Genomic DNA, 26,809 nt, shown 5'->3' on the forward strand with positions numbered 1-26,809 from the left:
CCCTCCATGAGCAGCACACTCTTCCCACTGACTGGATGCCTAGTTCAGTTCTCCAATCTGCTTCTCTTGCTCCACAGCTGGCCCTGCTGGGTATTCATGCAGCTTCCCAGGGTTACGGTCTTGGCTGTCACTCTGCTTGCTATGATGTGACTGTCATGGGCCTCCTTATAGAAGGTCAGCACTTACTGGGAACTCTGTCCTAGGGTTGCTGGTTAGGAAGAACACACACATGTGTAAACACACACGCACACACACACACACATACACACACGTACTTACACAAAGTACTGAGAGTACTTTTCTTGGTAGAAATTTTAATATTTCCTGGTATAAGTGGGATCTCATTGTTTAGCAGAATGTGTTCTGGTGATTAGGATACTGGTATGTGCACTTATTGTTTCTAACAAATGTCTGGCTGTTTATGTCCCTAACGTATAGGACAAAAGGAAGTGCCATAGCAGAGCGTTAGAGGAGACAGTCCTCTGAGGGTACACATAGCCTGGTACTGCTGTTTATTGGTTAAATGACTTGCTTAATTTTCCTGTTTGCGAGGCGTGATATTAATGAGAACATAGTTTTGTGTAGATCCAGTGATTTCGAACTCAGGTTTTAGAGTCTGGCAAAAACAAACATCATATTCATTATTCATGTTAATTAATGAAAATAAGTACATAAACAAATCTAAGCAAGGGGCCCTAGAAATAAACTATTGCAAGGATAATTATCCTTTGTGAGTTTCGGACATAAGAAAACATAAAGCCACTCTGCCATCTGCATGCTTTATTAAATAAACATTTAACCGGACCTTTGCATTTGTTCTGGCTATACATGTGATATGCTTTGGAGTCTTATTTAAAATAAAACTGCATTGTGACAAGAGTAGTTGATATTTCCTTTATTTTTGATCTCAGAGATCCTGGAGTGCTGTACTTGGGATGCCTCTGCACTTTTGGGCACGAGTTGGTTGGTGCTGTGCCTCCTTTTCCCTCACACATAAACACCAGGTAGATGGAGAATATGAAGGTGGGGTGAGACTATATCTCTTAGTGTGGAGAATAGAAGGCTGAGAGTACTCATGCACACTCTATAAAGAGTAAGCAATCTGAAGGGGTGACAGCGCAGGATTGCACAGGTGAGAGCCTGTTAATTCAGAGGGAGACAGAAGCTGTGCTCTGAGGTGGTAGGGGAAGAGTACAGGCAAACAGAAAAGGGGACATTTGGCATTCTAGGAGAGGTTGTAGCAGAGCGAGCAAAGATAGAGTGTGTGCTGGTTTAGTAGTACAGGGTGGGGCAGTGGGGAGACTCATATGAGCAAAACCACAGGGACATGCTAGTAAAGATGGGAACCTTTGAGGGCCAAGCAATGTTACTGTGATTCCAGTGACATACAGTATCCAGAAACACGCATTGCTGTCACTGGTAGAAGAAGCAATGGCAGGAAGGGGTGCTGATGTGCTAGCATTGGTGTTGTTACTGTGATTCCAGTGACATACAGTATCCAGAAACACGCATTGCTGTCACTGGTAGAAGAAGCAATGGCAGGAAGGGGTGCTGATGTGCTAGCATTGGTGTTGTGCATATAAATGAGTTGAGGAGAGGGGCGAGCTGGGAAGGCAGGAACAGCAAAATCACCTCTGGCTAGGGGGGCATGCATGCCCACAGGACTCAGTAATAGACACCAGAACGCAGGATGGTAAGACATTTGGAGGGAAGAGACAACAGTGGTTGTGTGTTCTTGGGAAATGGAGCACAAAGGAAACTCCAAATTCAGCAAGTCCAGGATTGGGGCTTGTGCTTGGTACCAGGGGAAAGCCTTGTAGAATCATTCTCCAAAAGTCATAGGAATTCACACTGAGAAGGAGATTGACAACTGTTTAATGAACATGCAGATGTGTGGACTTGGAAGCAACAACAGGACCCTCTCCAGGGACAGTCCTCGGACAGCAGAAATACAAATGGAAGGACATTGCTATCTCCCTCCTTAGCGCTCTACTCCCAGTTCCCTCAGAAAGAAGGAAAACAAGCACAGAAAGCAAGGAAAAAAACCCAGAGAAGGACGAAAGCAAAGGGAATTTGTATCCTGGAATCTTAGGGAGAGTGTGAAAATGATGGATCGTGTTTCCGTATGCCGTAGAAATCACATGGTTACTAATGGGGAACACGTGGCAATGTGGAAGTTCTATAATATTTATTGATAGGAGGAGAAAATAGAAAAGAGTCATCTTGTGGGTAAGTGTTTAAGGACAAGGTTCTCTCACAGAGGGTTTATAGTGCTTTGTGATGTTCAAGGATGCATTTCTCAAGAGCTAAATACATACACACCCATAAGTGCTGCAGGGAGGCAAAATCAAGCTTACAACTACATGTGGCCTTCAAGTATCAGACAACCTGAGTGTTTGACCTGAGATCGTAAGGGTCATGGGACTATTTGGATTTTAGGAAACTAATACAAAGTTTGTTTCCTTTGAAAAGCTTTAGGGTCTTTCTTTCAGTTTGCATAGACTTAAGAATTGTATCACAATTATCTTTTAAACTGTAAAAGTCATTACACAGTCTTGAGAAATTATAACTAATGACTCACAAACTATTTGGGGAGACTATTCTGAATGTTTGGTGCTTTTGAATCAGTTCAGCCCCCTTGCTGTGTGCTAGGATACAGAGAACTGGTAGTCTCAGCCAAATTAGTTTCAGCCTAATATTGTAGGTTAAGAAAAATCTCAAATAATGACTGAGCCAGGAAAAAGAGTGTCTCTAAGCTGAACAAAACTACATGGTTCTCCGTTGTCTTTGCCAAGAGACTGCCACTGTCCTCTTCGTGAAGTTTCTAAATGTCTGTTTACTTGAGGTTCAGGAAGAGGTTCCATTCTGGGAAGACAATAGCTACTATGACATGTAGAACAGTATGATGCACCCCATACCAAGTTATGGCACATAGTGATTATAAGAGTTTTTTCTCAGCTCTATTTAAAAATTTTAGTTGAGCTTTTCAGAAAAGACTAGTAGAGTTCTAGGATGGTCATTCTGTTGACTGGTGTATTTCTATAGCTTCAAGGTGTGCAGTCATGCCTTTGTGTGGAATAAAGCATTGGCCCTTAGTCACCATCAAATTCTTCATTTCTCATGTGCTTGGAATTTCCCCAAGGTCAGGTGTTTTCTTTATTGGAACATCTGAATGGAATGCAGAATCATGATAATATCTCTCTAATGACCCATTCATGGCTTCTATATGATTTTAAAGAGCATCAGAACAACGAGTCTTCATACTCTATCCGACAGATGCCATCATCATGGGCTTCTTGTTGACTTCAAAGCCTCCCTAGCTTTCACAGAAAAAAAATCTTGTTCATAATGGGAAAGCAGAATAGTGCTTGGGGCTTTTGCTATGCAAGGTCATAGTCTACCCTGAGTCATCTGATTCTTGTATTTAGTATTTCAAAACTAAAGAAGTATCTTAAAAATAGGACTAAATGATTAAAAGCATGATGTCCTGGATGAATTTAGTAGGTCACTGAAGTACATTTGTCTAGGAAGCTCAGGGCAAAATTCACTTGAGCCACATCCTGTCTGTCTTACCGATAGGTCCTGTGACAGCCACTATGAGGAGGATCCCAGTGGGATTTCAGAGTAACTTCTCCTGGAGATGTGGCAAATAGCTTTGCACAGTTTAGGTACACCTTATTATTAAAATCATTTGCGCGGCTGGGATGCGGATACATTGTCTAGCATTGGCAAGGGTCAGAGTTTAATACCAAACACTGCAAACAACAACAAAACCAAAGGCCCTGATTGGTTCCGTCACTTTTCAACAGTCCATATGCTTTCCTGTTGGGAATGAGGTTCTTTTTAAGGGTCACCTCGCTGCACTTTGTTTAGTTCCCTGGCATGCTGCTGGACAGTGGTATTTTATTTTCTTGCAGGAGACTATCATTCACAATGACTAAGCCTTCTTTTAAATTAGCCCTTGGGGAAACAGTGGTCAACAATAGAAATTTCCCTATTGCCACTTAAGAAACCTAAAACCCAGTGATTCGTCAGGAGAATTTGAAACACAAATAAGAAATGCATTCACATATAGTCTTGATCTGCATACACGGTATCACCATACACAAAGCTATACTAGTAGACATTTCTCAAGATGAGGCATGCTTGTATGATACGTTCTCCTCTCACTACAATGACTCTACAGATTGGCTTTTCTCTCCAGTCAGAGCTCTTTCTTTATGTACTTACAAACATAAAAATGCCAGAAAGAAAAGTGACTAAAAATGAAGCTGCCATGAGGCTGATTATGCATCATATGGTTGCCAGTGATTCATAGACTGAGTGTCCACAGCCAGCAATAGAAGGAGGTCTCCCCATAGCTGTTATTTGCGCTCTAGTAATTGCTGGTTCCCAGGAAGCACCAGTAACCAGCAATGACTGGGATGGAGGGGTGGGGAAGTGAGGCAGGGCCACGGAGCACAACCCAGAGGTGGAGCAAGCACACATCTGCACAAATAACAACTCAGGCATAAATTGCTCCAAAGTAACTTGTCCCACTGGAACAAGATTTCAAGAAGAAAATAACCACTCTTGAAAAAGTACTTGTAACTTGGAGATTACCAAAGATTTATTTGGAATGACACAGCACTGAGAACACAACTGTTACAGATGGTTTGTGGTACAGCATACATCACCTCGTTCATTTTAGAATGATCTGTGAAGATGAGTTGCATAAATAGAATGTGGAAGTATATAGGAGCTTTTGTAAATAGGTTCTTTAGCCCCCTCATCCAGCCAATCATATAAAGGCAGAAATGATGACTGCATAGTTGCTGGTCCATGGATTTACTGGACTGAGCAGCTGGGCAGCTATACAACCAGGCCCTGCTCTCTCCAAAGGGGCAGCAGCGTAGACACTGTATCTGTTATATCATCCTGAAAACTGCACACAACACACACAGACACTGTCAACTAACTGTTTTGGCAATGGGATGAGTGGTTTTGCCTCAAGGCAAAACTGCAGCTGTAATGTCCACGAATAAGAGCAATGCGTGTATCAATGACGAAGGCGAAGAGCTACAGTGGAAAGGGAAGGAATCAGCTATGTATATGTAGCCATCTGCATACACATAGGTCCAGCAGGCATGGGAACTAGCTTGTGCGACTGTGTGTCCGTATAGATGTATATAGAGGTGATTGGAAAAGACTGTTAAGAACGTTTGCAGCTGTTCAGTTTTAATTGCAGTAAACTTGAAAGGAAAAGAGAGCACGTGCTCACTCACATCGGGCAAGGGAGTAAGATAATGTCTTACTACAGGATAACTCATCACATCTGCAGGGCAATCACTCAACACCACACACTTGATGCAAAGAAGTCAAAGTCTGGTCTGGAGAAAGCTACTTTAGATTTGGTGGGAGGGGAATCAAGTACCAGTGTCCATGGTTAGACAAAGCACAAACAGACCTCTACTGAACACAGGGAACAGAGTAAGGACTCTTTCCTTAATTTGTTTTTTCCCCTCTTATAGCTTTTGCATACATGCTCTATTGATCGGTCTTCTCAAGCCTCATCTGGCACCTGTCTGTCAGTCATTAAGAGTGTAGTAGCAAAAGTGAACTCCTCTGAATTTCATGAAGGTTTAAAAACCCAGTCACATGACCCTTTTGCAACATCTGCAGCCCTACTCCCGGCGTCGTGTGAAGTTCTCTGGAAAGAGGCCTTTGTATGTGGCCAGGTCTCTGTACTGAAGCCAGTCTGACTCCTTCACCCCCACCAACCAGCCTGCATCCTGCAAGACAAAAACAGTGTTTCAGAGTCAGGCAAATGTCAGAGTACACAGAGCTAAGAACTTACACAATAACCCATTCTGCTAGTACTGTGACCTCAGGATGCCACACTACTATAAAACACTGTAAATTTTGGTCATTTAAACATTATTTTTAAAGAGAAATAATTTGAGTCATGTATTATCATACATACTTAACTGAAGGTAAATTTTAACATTCTAATTTTCTATATGGCCTATTTAATTAGCATTATCTGAGTTATAAGTTGTTAAGGAAAAGAGATTTTACATGAAAATATGGTAAGCAAAGAATCCAACCATCTTGTGGTTCACAATGGACTAAGGAGTGAGAGAATGATTCTTGCTGGCAGGGAGGGTTAAACACCTTAAGTTGTTAAGTTAGAAAATAATGCTGACATGGCCACCAAATGTCTGGTGCTATTTTCTTATAGGAAAGCACTGCCCCAGAGCTCACACCACATATCCCCAATAAACACTAAGTAGAAGGCTCCCCACTACTGAATGCTGGACAAGTGTTGCTGACACTGCTGTTGCTGCTCTTGCTGATATCTGATGTTTCTCGTCCATGTGGATTACAGGGATGGTTGAGGCTGTGGGGTTCTTGCTGGAGACACATGTTCTTTCTAAATGAGCTTTGTTTTTTCATAGGTTCTGCCATTTAGCCATAGAAAGGCCAGAGAAGTATGGGTGACTCTGATGGCCACCTACAGAATGGGAGACTACTGCAATAACTGAGAATTACAAGCTGCTCTTTGCCCTCTGGAGGGGGTAACATGCACAGGCATGTACTACATGGAAAACAGTGAGAAATGACTATCTTTATTATGTTAACCAACGCAGGAAAGGCAGACACTTACAAAGAGGGATGGTCAGATTTAATCTGAACCAGTCCTCCATGAAACTCAAGTACATCTGATAAAAAAGAGGTCTCAAAAATTAAAGAAAAGGTTGGATGTATCCCCTTTGATATCATCAGACACTATAAACTGATGATTCTTAAAAAGACAAGAAATATGAGCACTTAGACAGGCCAATTTTGGAGAGACAGATAAAAAACCTCACAAAAATAGTCAAGGAAAAATCGCCCTAATAAACTGACTGATAATAGTCTAGCTGATGAGGAAAGGTGCCGTCCTTCAAATTACGATATCACCTATGTGAAGGACAGTTATATCTACATGAAGGACAGATAAGTAAACAATCCCCAAGCCTCTAGTGTGCACAGGAAAGGTCAGTTCCCCTCCCACAGGATTCTATTTGGAGTGAGTCAAAATCTAATGAGACCAAATAGAGCGAGGCATTTTTAAATCATTTCAACGGAGAACAAAAGATAAGAAGCGATATCCACAAAGCCATAATGAAGATATATTCTAACACATTACTCTGAAATACAACTTTAACTGGAAAGTGGAGGATATTAGGCGATATAAATCTTTAGCTAAGGAAAATTAAATTTGAACTGCTTAAAATATGTGGTAGAGAAGAATTTCCAGTTTTGAATATGGTGGAACAGTTTGTACTGGATAAATGCCTCTGCCTAGAATAAGCACTCAGACAACCATGCGTGTGTATGTGCATAAATGAATCTATACATTGGCAACTGTTTGTGGTGAAATATGATTATAAAATATAGTCTATATAAAGTGAATGGATATAAATCAGGTGCAGAGCTAGCTGAAGGCACCAAGACAAAAAGCAAATAGAATATTTAACCCTTGAATGTAGGGAATCACTGTGGGTGAGAAGAGGCTAATACAGCTTTTCCCCAAGGATTGTCCTCACTCTTGTATGCTGCAGGAGCATAGAATTTGAAGACACAAGAGCAGCTATATACTAGTGGATAGGAAAGTTCTGGAAAGAGGAATCCCCCAAGTATACAGAGGCACTTTCCTTAAATCCTAGGCTGCACCTATAAATGATACTTCAAGAACTAGGGGAGAAACAATAGTAAAATATCTGAGAACAGCAAGAGAGTTCCAGCACTGCCAGTAAAGGGGGAGTTTGGAGTTTATATCTGAGCGGGGCTGGAGAAGCGACTCAGCGGTTAAGAGTGGGAACACGAGTGAGCACCAGAGTTCGGCTCCAAGCATTTGAGTGGCTCTTAGAACCCACATCAGATGGCCCACGACCACCTGTAATTCAGGCCAGGACATTTGACACCCAGCTCACATCCCCACACAGCCATATATGCATACATGAAGCTTAAAAGAAAAATAAATGTTAAAAATAATGCAAACCAAGTTAGGAGAATCGGCAAAACTACACTATAGGCTTTCTATAGACAACTCCCCTAAAAACACTTTATGGTTTAGAGGTAGAAATATCACCCTAGGAAAAAGAACTTATGAAAAGACTGCAGACAAATATTCTAAGAAAATGCAGAACAAACAATCTTCCACAAATTTAGGGTAATAAGTTAGTAATTTAAGTGCCTGTTGGAACAAAGCTAAATGACCTTTAGATATAGAAAACAGACTCTAGTTCCCTACAGTGTAGTGTTCATTCACTGTATTCAGTATAAATAGAAATGTTACCAGACCCAAGGGCAATATTAGTAAACTATGTCCTATGGACAAAAGGCAATGGACAGGAATATGCCCTTAAGTCCTACATATGTCCAAATATTTGGAATCCATTAGAAATACTGAGTCAGCTAGAAGTACTGAAACCTTTAGTTAGAAATACTGAATCAGCCTCGGATCCCGGCCCGCAGCAGCTCTCTGCTCCCAAACCCCGTGGGAGAGAGACCTCATCGCCTGGTCAGGTGGGCACTCCTGAGGCTGCAGAGCGGAGGAGACCACCAACACTGCACAACCCTGCCCACATCCCTGGCCCAAGAGGAAACTGTATAAGGCCTCTGGGTTCCTGTAGAGGAGGGCCCAAGAGCAGCAGGACCGCTGGGTCTGAGACACCACCAGAACCTGAAGTGATCTACCGGATAAACAGTTCTCTGCACCCAAATCCCGTGGGAGGGAGAGCTAAACCTTCAGAGAGGCAGGCACTCCTGGGAAACCAGAAGAGACTGCACTCTGCACACATCTCTGACGCCAGAGGAAAACACCAAACGCCATCTGGAACCCTGGTGCACGGAAGCTCCCGGAAAGGGCGGCGCAGATCTTTCTGGTTGCTGCCGCCGTAGAGAGCTCATAAGCAACACGCCACCAGCAAACTTGAGCCTCGGGTCCACAGGTAAGACCAACTTTTCTGCTGCAAGTGACCTGCCTGGTGAACTCCAGACACAGGCCCACAGGAACAGCTGAAGACCCGTAGATAGGAAAAACTACACGCCCGAAAGCAGAACACTCTGTCCCCATAACTGGCTGAAAGAAAACAGGAAAACAGGTCTACAGCACTCCTGACACACAGGCTTACAGGACAGTCTAGCCACTGTCAGAAATAGCAGAACAAAGTAACACTAGAGATAATCTGATGGTGAGAGGGAAGTGCAGGAACCCAAGCAACAGAAACCAAGACTACATGGCATCATAGGAGCCCAATTCTCCCACCAAAACAAACACGGAATATCCAAATACACCAGAAAAGCAAGACCTAGATTTAAAATCATATTTGATCATGATGCTGGAGGACTTCAAGAAAGACGTAAAGAACTCCCTTAGAGAAACACAGGAAAACATTAATAAACAAGTAGAAGCCTACAGAGAGGGATTGCAAAAATCCCTGAAAGAATTCCAGGAAAACATAAATAAACAAGTAGAAGCACATAGAGAGGAGTCACAAAAATCCCTGAAAGAATTCCAGGAAAACACAATCAAACAGTTGAAGGAATTAAAAATGGAAATAGAAGCAATAAAGAAAGAACACATGGAAACAACCCTGGATATAGAAAACCGAAAGAAGAGACAAGGAGCTGTAGATACGAGCTTCACCAACCGAATATACGAGATGGAAGAGAGAATCTCAGGAGCAGAAGATTCCATAGAAATCATCGACTCAACTGTCAAAGATAATGTAAAGCGGAAAAAGCTACTGGTCCAAAACATACAGGAAATCCAGGACTCAATGAGAAGATCAAACCTAAGGATAATAGGTATAGAAGAGAGTGAAGACTCCCAGCTCAAAGGACCAGTAAATATCTTCAACAAAATCATAGAAGAAAACTTCCCTAACCTAAAAAAAGAGATACCCATAGGCATACAAGAAGCCTACAGAACTCCAAATAGATTGGACCAGAAAAGAAACACCTCCCGTCACATAATTGTCAAAACACCAAACGCACAAAATAAAGAAAGAATATTAAAAGCAGTAAGGGAAAAAGGTCAAGTAGCATATAAAGGCAGACCTATCAGAATCACACCAGACTTTTCGCCAGAAACTATGAAGGCCAGAAGATCCTGGACAGATGTCATACAGACCCTAAGAGAACACAAATGCCAGCCCAGGTTACTGTATCCAGCAAAACTCTCAATTAACAAAGATGGAGAAACCAAGATATTCCATGACAAAACCAAATTTACATAATATCTTTCTACAAATGCAGCACTACAAAGGATAATAAATGGTAAAGCACAACATAAGGAGGCAAGCTATACCCTAGAAGAAGCAAGAAACTAATCGTCTTGGCAACAAAACAAAGAGAAGAAAAGCGCACAAACATAACCTCATATCCAAATATGAATATAACAGGAAGCAATAATCACTATTCCTTAATATCTCTCAACATCAATGGCCTCAACTCCCAAATAAAAAGACATAGATTAACAAACTGGATACGCAACGAGGACCCTGCATTCTGCTGCCTACAGGAAACACACCTCAGAGACAAAGACAGACACTACCTCAGAGTGAAAGGCTGGAAAACAAATTTCCAAGCAAATGGTCTGAAGAAGCAAGCTGGAGTAGCCATTCTAATATCAAATAAAATCAATTTTCAACTAAAATTCATCAAAAAAGATAAAGAAGGAAACTTCATATTCATCAAAGGAAAAATCATCCAAGATGAACTCTCAATCCTAAATATCTATGCCTCAAATACAAGGGCACCTACATATGTAAAAGAAACCTTACTAAAGCTCAAAACACACATTGCACCTCACACAATAATAGTAGGAGACTTCAACACCCCACTCTCATCAATGGACAGATCATGGAAACAGAAATTAAACAGAGACGTAGACAGACTAAGAGAAGTCATGAGCCAAATGGACTTAACAGATATTTATAAAACATTCTATCCAAAAACAAAAGGATATACCTTCTTCTCAGCTCCTCGTGGTACTTTCTCCAAAACTGACCATATGATTGTCAAAAAAAGGGCCTCAACAGGTACCGAAAGATAGAAATAATCCCATGCGTGCTATTGGACCACCACGGCCTAAAACTCGTCTTCAATAACAATAAGGGAAGAATGCCCACATATACGTGGAAATTGAACAATGCTATACTCAATGATAACCTGGTCAAGGAAGAAATAAAGAAAGAAATTAAAGACTTTTTAGAATTTAATGAAAATGAAGGTACAACATACCCAACCTTATGGGACACAATGAAAGCTGTGCCAAGGGGAAAACTCATACCTCTGAGTGCCTGCAGAAAGAAATAGGAAAGAGCTTATGTCAGCAGCTTGACAGCACACCTAACAGCTCTAGAACAAAAGAAGCAAATACACCCAGGAGGAGTAGAAGGCAGGAAATAATCAAACTCAGAGCTGAAATCAACCTAGTAGAAACAAAAAGGACCATAGAAAGAATCAACAGAACCAAAAGTTGGTTCTTTGAGAAAATCTACAAGATAGATAAACACTTAGCCAGAGTAATGAGAGGACCCAGAGAGTGTGTCCAAATTAACAAAATCAGAAATGAAAAGGGAGACATAACTACATATTCAGAGGAAATTCAAAAAAATCATCAGATCTTACTATAAAAGCCTATATTCAACAAACCTTGAAAATCTGCAGGAAATGGACAATTTCCTAGACAGATTCCAGGTAACGAAGTTAAATCAGGAACAGATAAACCAGTTAAACAACCCCATAACTCCTAAGGAAATAGAAGCAGTCATTAAAGGTCTCCCAAACAAAAAGAGCCCAGGTCCAGACGGGTTTAGTGCAGAATTTTATCAGACCTTCATAGAAGACCTCGTACCAATATTATCCAAACTATTCCACAAAATTGAAACAGATGGAGAACTGCCGAACTCCTTCTATGAAGCCACAATTACTTTTATACCTAAACCACACAAAGACCCAACAAAGAAAGAGAACTTCAGACCAATTTCCCTTATGAATATCGACGCAAAAATACTCAATAAAATTCTGGCAAACCGAATCCAAGAGCACATCAAAACAAATACCTACCATGATCAAGTAGGCTTCATCCCAGGCATGCAGGGATGGTTTAATATATGGAAAACCATCAACGTGATCCATTATATAAACAAACTGAAAGAATAAAACCACATGATCATTTCATTAGATGCTGAGAAAGCATTTGACAAAATTCAACACCCCTTCATGATAAAAAGTCCTGGAAAGAATAGGAATTCAAAGCCCATACCTAAACATAGTAAAAGCCATATACAGCAAACCAGTTGCTAACATTAAACTAAATGGAGAGAAACTTGAAGCAATCCCACTAAAATCAGGGACTAGACAAGGCTGCCCACTCTCTCCCTACTTATTCAATATAGTTCTTGAAGTTCTAGCCAGAGCAATCAGACAACAAAAGGAGGTCAAGGGGATACAGATCGGAAAAGAAGAAGTCAAAATATCACTATTTGCAGATGATATGATAGTATATTTAAGTGATTCCAAAAGTTCCACCAGAGAACTACTAAAGCAGATAAACAACTTCAGCAAACTGACTGGGTATAAAATTAACTCAAATAAATCAGTAGCCTTCCTCTACACAAAAGAGAAACAAGCCGAGAAAGAAATTAGGGAAACGACATCCTTCATACTAGATCCAAATAATATAAAGTACCTCGGTGTGACTTTAACCAAGCAAGTAAAAGATCTGTTCAATAAGAACTTCAAGACTCTGAAGAAAGAAATTGAAGAAGACCTCAGAAGATGGAAAGATCTCCCATGCTCATGGATTGGCAGGATTAATAAAGTAAAAATGGCCATTTTACCAAAAGTGATCTACAGATTCAATGCAATCCCCATCAAAATACCAATCCAATTCTTCAAAGAGTTAGACAGAACAATTTGCAAATTCATCTGGAATAACAAAAAACCCAGGATAGCTAAAACTATCCTCAACAATAAAAGGACTTCAGGGGGAATCACTATCCCTGAACTCAAGCAGTATTACAGAGCAATAGTGATAAAAACTGCATGGTATTGGCAGGATTAATATAGTAAAAATGGCCATTTTACCAAAAGCAATCTACAGGTTCAATGCAATCCCCATCAAAATACCAATCCAATTCTTCAAAGAGTTAGACAGAACAATTTGCAAATTCATCTGGAATAACAAAAAACCCAGGATAGCTAAAGCTATCCTCAACAATAAGAGGACTTCAGGGGGAATCACTATCCCTGAACTCAAGCAGTATTACAGAGCAATAGTGATAAAAACTGCATGGTATTGGTACAGAGACAGACAGATAGACCAATGGAATAGAATTGAAGACCCAGAAATGAACCCACACACCTATGGTCACTTGATTTTTGACAAAGGAGCCAAAACCATCCAATGGAAAAAAGATAGCATTTTCAGCAAATGGTGCTGGTTCAACTGGAGGGCAACATGTAGAAGAATGCAGATCGATCCATGCTTATCACCCTGTACAAAGCTTAAGTCCAAGTGGATCAAGGACCTCCACATCAAACCAGACACACTCAAACTAATAGAAGAAAAACTAGGGAAGCATCTGGGACACATGGGCACTGGAAAAAATTTCCTGAACAAAACACCAATGGCTTATGCTCTAAGATCAAGAATCGACAAATGGGATCTCATAAAACTGCAAAGCTTCTGTAAGGCAAAGGACACTGTGGTTAGGATAAAACGACAACCAACAGATTGGGAAAAGATCTTTACCAATCCTATAACAGATAGAGGCCTTATATCCAAAATATACAAAGAACTCAAGAAGTTAGACAGCAGGGAAACAAATAACCCTATTAAAAAATGGGGTTCAGAGCTGAACAAAGAATTCACAGCTGAGGAATGCCGAATGGCTGAGAAACACCTAAAGAAATGTTCAACATCTTTAGTCATAAGGGAAATGCAAATCAAAACAACCCTGAGATGTCACCTCACACCAGTGAGAATGGCTAAGATCAAAAACTCAGGTGACAGCAGATGCTGGCGAGGATGTGGAGAAAGAGGAACACTCCTCCATTGTTGGTGGGATTGCAGACTGGTAAAACCATTCTGGAAATCAGTCTGGAGGTTCCTCAGAAAACTGGACATTGAACTGCCTGAGGATCCAGCCATACCTCTCTTGGGCATATACCCAAAAGATGCCTCAACATATAAAAGAGACACGTGCTCCACTATGTTCATCGCAGCCTTATTTATAATAGCCAGAAACTGGAAAGAACCCAGATGCCCTTCAACAGAGGAATGGATACAGAAAATGTGGTACATCTACACAATGGAATATTACTCAGCTATCAAAAACAACGAGTTTATGAAATTCGTAGGCAAATGGTTGGAACTGGAAAATATCATCCTGAGTGAGCTAACCCACTCACAGAAAGACATACATGGTATGCACTCATTGATAAGTGGCTATTAGCCCAAATGCTTGAATTACCCTAGATCCCTAGAACAAAGGAAACTCAAGACGGATGATCAAAATGTGAATGCTTCACTCCTTCTTTAAATGAGGAAAAAGAATACCCTTGGCAGGGAAGGGAGAGGCAAAGATTAAAACAGAGACTGAAGGAACACCCATTCAGAGCCTGCCCCACAGGTGGCCCATACATATACAGCCACCCAATTAGACAAGATGGATGAAGCAAAGAAGTGCAGACCGACAGGAGCCGGATGTAGATCGCTCCTGAGAGACACAGCCAGAATACAGCAAATACAGAGGCGAATGCCAGCAGCAAACCACTGAACTGAGAATAGGTCCCCTATTGAAGGAATCAGAGAAAGAACTGGAAGAGCTTGAAGGTGCTCGAGACCCCAAAAGTACAACAATGTCAAGCAACCAGAGCTTCCAGGGACTAAGCCACTACCTAAAGACTATACATGGACTGACCCTGGACTCTGTCCCCATAGGTAGCAATGAATATCCTAGTAAGAGCACCAGTGGAAGGGGAAGCCCTGGGTCCTGCTAAGACTGAACCCCCAGTGAACTAGACTATGCGGGGAGGGTGGCAATGGGGGGAGGTTTGGGAGGGGAACACCCAAATGGAAGGGGAGGGGGGAGGGTGATGTTTGTCCGGAAACCGGGAAAGGGAATAACACTTGAAATGTATATAAGAAATACTCAAGTTAATAAAAAAAATAAATAAATAAAAAAAAATTATAATCCCAGGATTGGGAAATAGAGACACAACAAACACTGAGCTCTATGGCCAGCCAGCCTAGCCTGCTTGGTGAGTTCCAGGATGAAGAGAGATCTTGTCTGAAAAAAAAAATACCCAGCACAAAACAAACAAACAAAAAACAAGGTGAGAGTGGAGAGATGTCTCAGTAGGTAAGAGCTGTTCTTACAGAGACTCTGGGTTTGGTTCACGGAACCCATATAGCAGCTCACGACCATCTGTAACTCCAGTTCCAAGGGTTCTTACTCCCTCTTCTGGCCTTTACATGCACACATTTGGCATACAAGCAAACAAAATGAACATACACGTAAAATAAATAAATTTTTAAGAATGTTAAAACAGAAAAAAAAAAAAAACAAAACTGCATGGTATTGGTACATAGACAGACAGATCGACCAATGGAACAGAATTGAAGACCCAGAAATGAACCCACACACCTATGGTCACTTGATTTTTGACAAAGGAGCCAAAATCATCAAAAGGAAAAAAGATAGCATTTTCAGCAAATGGTGCTGGTTCAACTGGAGGTCAACATGTAGAAGAATGAAGATTTATCCATGCTTATCACCCTGTACAAAGCTTAAGTCCAAGTGGATCAAGGACCTCCACATCAAACCAGATACACTCAAACTAATAGAAGAAAAACTAGGGCAGCATCTGGAACACATGGGCACTGGAAAAAATTTCCTGAATGAAACACCAATGGCTTATGCTCTAAGATCAAGAATCGACAAATGGGATCTCATAAAACTGCAAAGCTTCTGTAAGGCAAAGGACACTGTGGTTAGGACAAAACGGCAACCAACAGATTGGGAAAAGATCTTTACCAATCCTACAAAAGATAGAGGCCTTATATCCAAAATATACAAAGAACTCAAGAAGTTTGACCGCAGGGAGACAAATAACCCTATTAAAAATGGGGTTCAGAGCTAAACAAAGAATTCACAGCTGAGGAATGCCGAATGGCTGAGAAACACCTAAAGAAATGTTCAACATCTTTAGTCATAAGGGAAATGCAAATCAAAACAACCCTGAGATTTCACCTCACACCAGTGAGAATGGCTAAGATCAAAAACTCAGGTGACAGCAGATGCTGGCGAGGATGTGGAGAAAGAGGAACAGTCCTCCATTGTTGGTGGGATTGCAGACTGGTACAACCATTCTGGAAATCAGTCTGGAGGTTCCTCAGAAAATTGGACATTGAACTGCCTGAGGATCCAGCTATACCTCTCTTGGGCATATACCCACAAGATGCCCCAACATATAACAAAGACACGTGCTCCACTATGTTCATCGCAGCCTTATTTATAATAGCCAGAAGCTGGAAAGAACCCAGATGCCCTTCAACAGAGGAATGGATACAGAAAATGTGGTACATCTACACAATGGAATATTACTCAGCTATCAAAAACAACGGCTTTATGAAATTCGTAGGCAAATGGTTGGAACTGGAAAATATCATCCTGAGTGAGCTAACCCAAACACAGAAAGACATACATGGTATGCACTCACTGATAAGTGGCTATTAGCCCCAATGCTTGAATTACCCTAGATGCCTAGAACAAATGAAACTCAAGACGGATGATCAAAATGTGAATGCTTCACTCCTTCTTTAAAAGGTGAATAAGAATACACTTGGCAGGGAATAGAGAGGCAAAGATTAAAACAGACACAGAAGGAACACCCATTCAGAGCCTGCCCCACATGTGGCCCATACATATACAGCCATCCAATTAGACAAGATGGGTGAAGCAAAGAAGTGCAGGCCGACAGGAGCCAGATGTGGATCGCTCCTGAGAGACACAGCCAGAATACAGCAAACACAGAGGCAAATGCCAGCAGCAAACCAATGAACTGAGAATAGGACCCCCGTTGAAGGAATCAGCAAAAGAACTGGAAGAGCTTGAAGGAGCTCAAGACCCCTTATGAACAACAATGCCAAGCAACCAGAGCTTCCAGGGACTAAGCCACTACCTAAAGAGTATACATGGACTGACCCTGGACTCTGACCTCATAGGTAGCAATGAATATCCTAGTAAGAGCACCAGTGGAAGGGGAAGCCCTGGGTCCTGCTAAGACTGAACCCCCAGTGAACTAGATTGTTGGGGGGAGGGCGGCAATGGGGGGAGGATGGGGAGGGGAACACTGATAAGAAAGGGGAGGGGGGAGAGGTATGTTTGCCCGGAAACGGGGAAAGGGAATAACACTCGAGATGTTTATAAGAAATACTCAAGTTAATAAAAAAAAAAGAAATACTGAATCAGTTATTATAAGTTTGTTCAAGTATCTAAGTTGAAAGACAGTGATTATGAGACAGTAGAGGGGAAATTTTAGCAAGGAAATGGATACTAAATAGAAGGATAACAGAGGAGTGGCAGAAAGAATGTGCAGTGTGCTGGGATGGCTGCTACATAAACTTAAAAAACACAGAGCAACAGAGGAATTCTAATAAATTCCCCATCCAGACTATCACGGTGAAATATATATCAATTTAAAAAGTCAGGCTGTCAGGCATTAACTTTGAACATAATAGAATTAGAAATTCAGAAACAGAGAAGAAAAAGAAGGAGGAAGAAAAGAATTAAAGAGTGAGTAGTTGATAGTTTTCCATACACTGAAAAATACAATGTTGTGAGTCAAAGAAGCAAAATGAATCCCAAGTAGGAAATCACACACACACACACACACACACACACACACACACACACACACACACCCCATATCATTGTTAAACTCATCTATTACATTGAAGGACTCTAGTACTTACTGAAGTGTAAGAGCTATTAAGAGCCTGGTAGAAAGTAGGTAGGTTATGGAGTTCCTATGAAGGACTCTAAAGGCTTTCACCAGCTTTACACCTCAGGTCAAGATTAGGCTAAATACCAGCTTCCTGCCTCAGGTCAAGGCTAGGCCAAGTTCCATTCTCCACTCGCAGTTCTTGGGAGGAGCAGGGACATTCTCGAAAAACCACAGAATGTACTGACTAATAGTCACCTGACCCTCTGGTCCCAGATAGAGTTTGAATGCATGTCATATGCTTGCTAGCCAATAGATCCAAAGGTCAATATGTTTAGCCAATAAGTTTAAACTATAACCTTGTTGATGTAACCTGTACCCCTAAAAAGTATAAAAACTGTTTGTTATAGTCATTTGGGGTCACTTTCCAGGCGTTGCCATGAGGGGCTGATTGAAGGTCGACCCTGACGCACCAGAAAATACACCTCTTTCATTTGCTCGTTTGCATCGAACTCTATTCTCGTGTCTCACTTTGGGGCCGGGGAGTCTTCCAGTAGTTAAGACTCACTTTGAGCCTTATGGTAGCAGCATGTTAGAAAACAGAAATGCTACAGGAAGTCCCTTGTCCAGCTGACCCTCGACATGTTCAATATGGCTGGACACACCTTCCAGTCTTTACATTACCTGGTCGGCTTCTGAGTCTGAGGGCACCACGAGCACCACATCACCCCTTTGTAGGGTAAGTTCATCAGAGTTCGCTGCCTCGAAGTCATGCAGAGTTTCCACCTGCAACATATTTAAAAGGAATTAGTTACTTTTAGAAAGAGGCTGAGTGTGCTGACTCTGCCTGTAACCCCGGCACCCAGGAGTCTGGCAGGACACTAGTCATGACTTCAAGCCAGCTTGGGCTCACTATTAAGTCCAGACAAGCAAGGGCTGCAGGCTACACAGTGAGACCCTGCTTCAAAATAAAGAGAGGAAAGGAAGGAAGGAAGGAAGGAAGGAAGGAAGGAAGGAAGGAAGGAAGGAAGGAAAGGAGGGAGGGAGGGAGGGAGGGAGGGAGGAAGGAAGGAAGGAAGGAAGGAAGGAAGGAAGGAAGGAAGGAAGGAAGGGGGAACATCATAGCTCCCAATAAGATCACGCAGACACTGCTAGAAGCTTTCTCCTAGTACATAAAGGATGAAGATATGTATTGGAATGCTGCCATGCATGGGGTGTGGTTTGCTGCGGACGTTCTTTGTGGCTTCGGGTAGTAAGAGGCATGGAAAACAGCAAGACAAGGGCTGTAGTGGTGGGTCACTGGGGTAATGCCTTCAAAAGAATTAATGGGTTTCTCATAGGACCATGGTTTATTCTCCAAAAAGAAAATGAGAGAGTGAGATTTGAGATTTTCCTTACTCTGGCTTTCTGTGTCATGTGACCATTTCTTCTCACAAGATAGCATCTGCATGCAGCCAGAGCAGAGCCAGGGGCAGTGCTCTTTGAACTTCCCACTGTAGGCTAAATGGATTATTTGTCTTTCTAAAGACCTAGAATCCAGCATTTTCACATCATAATATAAATTTAATATCATAAAATAGGCAAACATAAATCTCAAGGGGAGGAAAACACCCTTGCTTCTTACTGACCTATACAAGGCCATTTGTATCTATATTTATTAATTAAGTGCAATATACAGTAGCTGAACTTTAGGCTGTTAGTTTTCATTAGCTATTTATTGCTATTGATGACTGTTTAAGTTGAACTAAACAAGCTAGGCTAAAAAGCTGTTTTAAATAATGAAAAACAAGACAAACCACCATTTGCATGTTATATAAGAATTAATATTTAATTAAACAAATGGCTTTTTAAAAATACATTTTCATCCTTTTCTATTAACACATTATACCATAGCAGCCTGCTTTTCCTTTGCATTAATTTTTTTTTCAGATTTATATTATGGGAAAAGCATAAAGGCTAACATACAATACCACATGCCTCAGCTTGAGGGACTCTCTACTCCTGGCCAGTTTTATTTCTCCTATGTTGATTCCTTAAAAACACCTGCACATTCAAGATGAAGCAGTCAACATTTAAAATATGCATTTTCTGTGTACAATAAAAACTATCAGAGCTATAACTGACTGTTATCCAAAAATTAATTCATGCATGAGAGCAGAAGGCCAGGGAAGGGTTGAGAAGGGCACTGTGGGTCACACTGCAGTGATTGGAAAGCTAAGCATGGGTCCGTCATGTCTCAGCCTTGCCTAGCACAATTTCCTGATTTTACATGCACTGCTTAAACAACTAACCAGGTTTTTAACCCCAACATTAACCCATATGTTTAGTTATTTTGCCCACATTAATCACTATCACCCTCCAGTACAAAGTGGCAATTTCCCTCTAAAGGAGGGACAGAGAATGGATCAATCCCATTCTTATGAACAGATTATTTATACGTACCTATACTTAACCTACACGCACGCACACACACACACACACACACACACACACACACACACACACACACACACACACACACACTTTAAAATAAAAATGGGTATCCAGGCAAGGTGGTCTGTGCCCATCACCCAGATGTCTGGGAGACTAGAGCAGAAGCTCACAAGGTAAAGACCTGCCTATCAAACTTAGCAAGGCCCTATCTCTAAATTAAAAAGGACAAAAGTTTGTAGCAAAGTGGCAGGATGCTAGCTTAGCATGCACAAAGCTCTGAGTTTGCACTCAGGACAGCAAAAGAAAGAACCAACCAAGCCAAAACAAGGGCTGTTTTGAAATACACTATCAAATTATACAATGCTTACAATTTCTAGTCAGATTCTTCTGGGGACCTTATCTGCCACAACCCTGGGCTGTAAATGGCTTTTCTGGGCAATTATTGTTGTTGTTGGGCAATTGTTGTTGTTTTGTTGACCAGTAAGTAGGCTTTATTTAGTTCCTGGCCAGAACTTTTTTCTTCCCAGGAATGGAGGCTTGTTTCTTTCTTCCTTTTCACAGTGTCTTTAGACACTTGATTTTGGACTTGTTGTTGGTCCCTCACTCTGCATTTGGACTGCATGACTCTGCTTCCTGTCTGTTTGACAATTCCTAATGAAACATAAAGTATGCTTGACTTGAAAGGCCTGGTCTGAGCCAGGCTACACAGACTCAGCTCTGCAGGAGGCATGGGAAGGTATTACTGTACATCTTGCTTGCCCAAAGCATGGACTTGGGGGCATTTTCCTGGGAGATGTCAGGGTAAAGAAAAAGCAGATGTGAGAAACAAGAGACAAAACGATGACAACGGTGACAATGACAACAGAACCCACACACTGGAAAACCAGAAAGTGATGCAAAGAAAACTAAAACAACAATGACTCTGAAGTGACAATACAAAGACCTTGTAGAGAAAGCCAGGAGGCAGTTCCTGAGCGGCATCCCCTGCAGACAGCGAAGCATCCACAGCACCTGCTGGTGCAGGCGTAGCAGCCTGAGAATCCAGAGGCGTGGGCTCTGTAGCCAGTTCCTGCTTCTCACCGGCTGGGCCCTGGGGAGCCACGTCCTCAGTGGCCTCCCTTGTTTCAGTACCCGTAGTGGTTTCTTGGTGTTCTTCTCCTTCATGGTTGGAGGCTGGCTCTATGACAACAGAAGGGATGACCTTTTCCTGGTGGTTAGAGAAGTGGACAGTGTCACGACCTGGGAAAGGATAGGTGTGTTTGTTTGTTCTTAGGGCAGACTCTTCTCCCCGCCACCCACACTTTCTCTATCCTACTAACCCGCAGTTCCAAGCCCACTAAGTTTGCAGACTGTGGACCTAGCCCTGACTTTTTCACTGTCTCTCTTGAGTACTAAACACTTAATGAGAATCCTATCTCGATCCTTGAGCAGTCCCACTCCTGGAAAATGGAGGATTCTATGAGCAATTCCACAGTGGTGGGAGGATGAAAAGGGAGAGGGTCTGCCCAGAGTGGGTAGGAAGCTATCCTGAAAAGAAAACACAAGGGAGGACTTCTTGTTGCTGTCACACTCTGCAATGGCTGTTCATTATCCTTGGGGCCTGGCATGTGATCTTTTTGATTGCTGCAGGAGAAACCAGAACCAGTTCTAACTTCCTGTGTGGGCTCATCTGACTGTTTCCTTGAAAACTGGGATTAGCATCGATGAGAGAAGCCCTCTAGGGAATCTGCGATGCTCTAATAATGATCACCATGAAATAGTGACAATAGTAACTCAGAGTCACTACTTACATCAAGTTCCCAGCAAGGGCTGGCCCTGGGCTAAGCCTTTGGGGGACAATTATAACTCAAATAGCTCTATCATTTTTATCGCAATCTTCCTTCCTCTCTCTATTGTGGATTTTCTCATTGTGGTGATCTGAATAAAAATGGCTCCGTAGACTCATAAAGAGTGTCTTTATGTGGCCTTGGAGCAAGTGTGTCACTGTGGGGTGTGTGTCACTCAGAGGTTTCAGAAGCAGGCATAGTGGTGCACTGTCTCTTCCTGCTGCTTGTGGACCCAGAAGTAGAAGTCTCAGCTCCTCCTCCAGCACCATGCCTGTTGCATGGAACCATGCTTCCCACCATAGTGTAATGAACTAAACCTCAGAACTAGAAGCCAATTGAATGCTTTCCTTTGTAAGAGTAGCTGTGGCCATGATATCTTTTCACAGCAATAGAAACCCAAAGACACTCCTTATCTGTGCTTCATTTCCTCTATCGTGATTGAAACTTCTTCCTCCTTTTCTGTGCTTTGGCCACAGGTATAGGAAGTCTATTCCACACCAAGCCAGCAGAAAAGACCCCACTAAATAGCCCTCTTATTAGAAGTCTCTCAAGGAACCCTTACCTGAGGAGCACCAGCTTCAAGCTCTGCTGCTTGAGGGCTCTCACTGCTTGCAAGCTCAGTGCTTTCCACATCGATTTTGGCTCCCTCAGGACTTTCGCCTTCTCCAGCAGGTAGGGCTGCCTTCTCTGCCTCTGCTTCCTCCCCTGTGGACCCCTCAGTTCCCACAGTCTCACCAGCATCAGTTCCAGGAGGGATCTGTAAGGTGGAGAGGGAAAATCACTATGCCCGTGTCTCCTGAGCCTCTACAAGGCCTCAGGCCCACTCCACTATTCTTCCCCAACTGCTAAAGCCCCCAGCACTGAGCTGCTTTGTCAGAAATAAAATCCCAGAAGTCAGGGGCAACAGAAACTGCTTGGAGCTCACTCTTCCTCAGAGCATCCTCAGAGCAGAATGATATGGATTCTGCATCCCTTAGCTTTCCCTTCAGCCAGGTATGGTGGATGGCATTGGAACAGGTGACATATACCATTCTTTAGAGGATTTTGCTAACTGGTGGGTGGATCTTTCTCAAGAGGCTATCTTTTGTTGTTGTTGCTGTTGCATGAAAGCAGACAACAGTGGATTGAGCATTAGGGAGCACCTCTTAAAACACCAAAGAGAACTGGGTTCCTTGAGGCCTGGCTCATGGAGGAACACCACAGTGGGATGACGACCCATCAAGCAGTCACAATCAGGATGGCTGCACTTTGTGATGGTCTCCACATCTGTGTGGATGAGGCTTCATAGTGAATCACCTTCAGGGAATGGGAATGACGGTGGGGTTTCCCCCAAAGAACACTAGAGGATGTGGGGAAATGGCTTCAAAATCCAATACACATCAGCAATATATAAATGCCCATGGAGCATCTGCTGGCTAGGAAAATGGCAAATCAGACTCTGGGTCTTTACTAAGGGAAGCAAAATTGATAAAAGTTTTCAGTAGTATTTAGAATGTGTGCTGATGAAATAAAGGAGGCACCATTATGTTTTAAATTTGGACAAAATGGTTGAGTCTAGCCTTTATTAGGACTCTAAAAATATCAGCATAGCAGACCTGATTCCAGAGGGTAGGAAAAAGAGGACTATTGAGAAAGAGTGTTAAGAACAAGTTTATATAGTATACCCAGGACATTCTGATGGGGTTAACATCAGTTGGTGCTTTCCTTTCCTGAATCAGCTCTCTGCTGTTCACTGCGTTAAGTCAGGAGATTGGCTCTCAATCCCGACTTCTGAAGTAGGGGTGGGGAGTAGCACTTATGTGCATCACAAATGTGGTATAGAATGTCAAGTCACAGAGGCACTCATCACGGTATTCTCTAAGGGCTCTCTTCTTCCTCAAAGTCACAGCTACTATAGTTCTTAAAATAATCTTCCATATGTGGCTACAGAGATGGCTCAGTAGCTAAGAGCACCGACTGCTCTTCCAGAAGACTCGGATTCAATTCCCAGCACCCAAATGGAAGCTTACAACTGTCTGTAGCTCCAAGATCTGACACCCTCACACAGATATTCAAGCAGAAAAAAACACCAAAGTACATAAAAATAATTAAAAAATTATAAAAATATTTTATGAAGCACTTTTTCTAAATATCAAATTTCACTTTGTGGGTAAATATTATTTGACACATCATGAAATGTCACTCATATTTGTAGAAACATCCAGGTCTCACGAAAGAATCTTCTACTATGCAAATGCAGCCAGTTGTCCCTTTTTCTTTATTCTTACACGGTTATTAAATACATGGACTAAAAAATGATCCTGTTGTATGAACAGTAGCTGATACTAATTTAAATGGATTTAAATGCTGATAGTTAATTAAAATGAGTTAAAGGTTATATGAAGATCTTTGTTCCAGTGAATGACTGAAAAGTCCAAGAACAAGAAAAATTTAAAATGTAAATTATACTTCCCATTTTAAGTAAACAGTGATGTTCTTTATAGATGTTGTCACTGTTGTCAAAAAAAAAAAGTACAATTAGTAACAACCTAGGAATTAATCTCAATTTTCGGAAGAAGAGAGAGCACTTGGTCATTGATTTAGGTGTTGGTAAAATCAGCAATTTTAGTCTGGGATGGAACTCAGTGGTAGAGTGCTCCCAGCTGAGACCCTAGTTTTAGTGCCAGGTATTGTTATAAAAGGAAGAGAAGACTGGAGAGAGGGAGGGAATAGACTTTCACTAGGATATTGAGACCTAGCAAGTGCTCTTCCACACTGGAACTGTTCATACATATGATATGAATGAAGTGAGTCATGGACTTGAATGGGGTAAACAAACTGTCTAGCCATAAATCTGTTATTTTTGCTTTTCATTTGCCTTGAAAAAGAGTTAAACCTATGACCAATCCAATGATTTCAATAGTTCAATATCTTGGGGGTTGGGGATTTAGCTCAGTGGTAGAGCACTTGCCTAGCAAGCGCAAGGCCCTGGGTTCAGTCCTCAGCTCCAGAAAGAAAAAATAGTTCAATATCTTTGAACAAGATGGACTCTAAATACATGCCAACAGAATGGCGAACCAGTCACATATGCACGCAGAGAGACAGACAGACAGACAGACACATAATACTATAGATTAAAAAGCATGCATTTGCATTTCATAACATGTACCTCCACTTACATAAATTTTTTCATGCATATATGTTCTGAGCAGCACATATCATTCATTAGTAATTGGTATTGTTTTATGTGAATTAATGTTACTTCTGTAGAAGAAAGTATATTAATTTTATGGCATATTAATGGTATTGCCAAAGGTAATTTTATGTTTTGTTTTAAGATTTGTTCTATTTTACTAATATATATGTGTGATTGTGTCTTTATGTGTACATGTGTGCAGATTTCCGTGGAGGTCAGAAAAGGGCATCAGGTCTCCTGGAACTGGAATTACAGGTGGATATGAGGCACCCAACCGGGTGCTAGAAACTGAACTGGAGTCCTTTGGAAAGACAACGAGCACTGTTAACCACCTATCCATCTCAACAGAAAGACCAAAGGAAATTGTAAAACTCATATGATGCAAACAGCATCATTAGCTTATGCATGATAAGTTTCTGTCTGTCTGTCTGTGGGCTGTATCCTATTTTACTATCGCAAGATATACACATTATAGTGTATATCTTTGGCTGAGTGATAAGAACAGGGTTTGACAGAATCTTCTGGTTCTGGCTCCAACATTGCAGTGACACCAGCCACCAGCAGATGGCTCTGTCACATGAAAGGAACCTAATAAGAGGAAGGCAAATAAAAGTCAACCAACCAGACCCTCCAGAGATCCAGGGAATAAACCATCAACTGTTGGAAGACTCCTCCATACTCAATCATCAATCATTGTAGGCTCTGCCATTGCTTCAGTCACTTCTATGATTTCCCTTATGGAACAGCCTCCTGGTCGTAGCTTAAATTTTGAAAATACAGCACTTGGGAAACTCAGATGGTCTTTGTCAGAATTCCCTTATGTCATCAATGCTGATTACAATAGAACTGATAGAATGTTTTTTATGGTGTTTTAGTGGTTTTTTGTTTCTCAATCCATCTGCATGTGCTCAGTTATTTTATTTACATTATCTCTGGCATAAATGACAATGATAAGTGAAGTCTACAAGAAGTATACACTGCACATTCTAAATACGTGACACAATCTGGTAACTGCGGGATGGCTTATGCTGGAGTCATGTATGGCAATGTTCCTGATGTTTGCTTCATAAAGACAGCTGATGGAAAGACCACTGAGCTCCAGGCTTTCTAGTTTATTCTGATTCTAAAGAACAATAACCCTGATGCACAGACAGATGACTCCTGCCGTTTTCAATCTATGTCCACCCTGTAGCTTGGGTAAGGAACCAGCTTTGACTGTGAATGTAGCATTCTGTAGGTGCTGTCACAGAAGTTTTGCATTTATTGCATATTAGTCTGTTAATATTTCTATTGTAGCTTATTCTCATTTCCTGGGAGTTATCTATGATGAAAAGAGCTCAAGGAATTTGCTCGAGTAGTGAAAAGGTTTGGAACAGACTGTCCAAAT

At 41.6% G+C, this 26,809-nt stretch overlaps 1 pseudogene across 1 annotated transcript in view; it reads right to left on the reverse strand.

Moving 5' to 3' along the window:
* Positions 1–4,587: 4,587 nt before the first annotated feature.
* Positions 4,588–26,809, reverse strand: part of LOC148000168 (amphiphysin-like) — an 87,977-nt pseudogene continuing 65,755 nt past the window's right edge. The window contains exons 16-19 of the transcript XR_015641693.1: positions 22,810–23,004; positions 21,365–21,628; positions 18,673–18,774; positions 4,588–5,771 (exon numbers count right to left, since the gene is read on the reverse strand). The product of XR_015641693.1 is annotated as an amphiphysin-like (transcript). The remainder of the gene's footprint in view (positions 5,772–18,672; positions 18,775–21,364; positions 21,629–22,809; positions 23,005–26,809) is intronic.

This window comes from Rattus norvegicus, chromosome 17 (genome assembly GCF_021556685.1).
Source record: "Rattus norvegicus strain SHRSP/BbbUtx chromosome 17, alternate assembly SHRSP_T2T, whole genome shotgun sequence".
NCBI classification, from domain to species: Eukaryota; Metazoa; Chordata; class Mammalia; order Rodentia; family Muridae; genus Rattus; species Rattus norvegicus.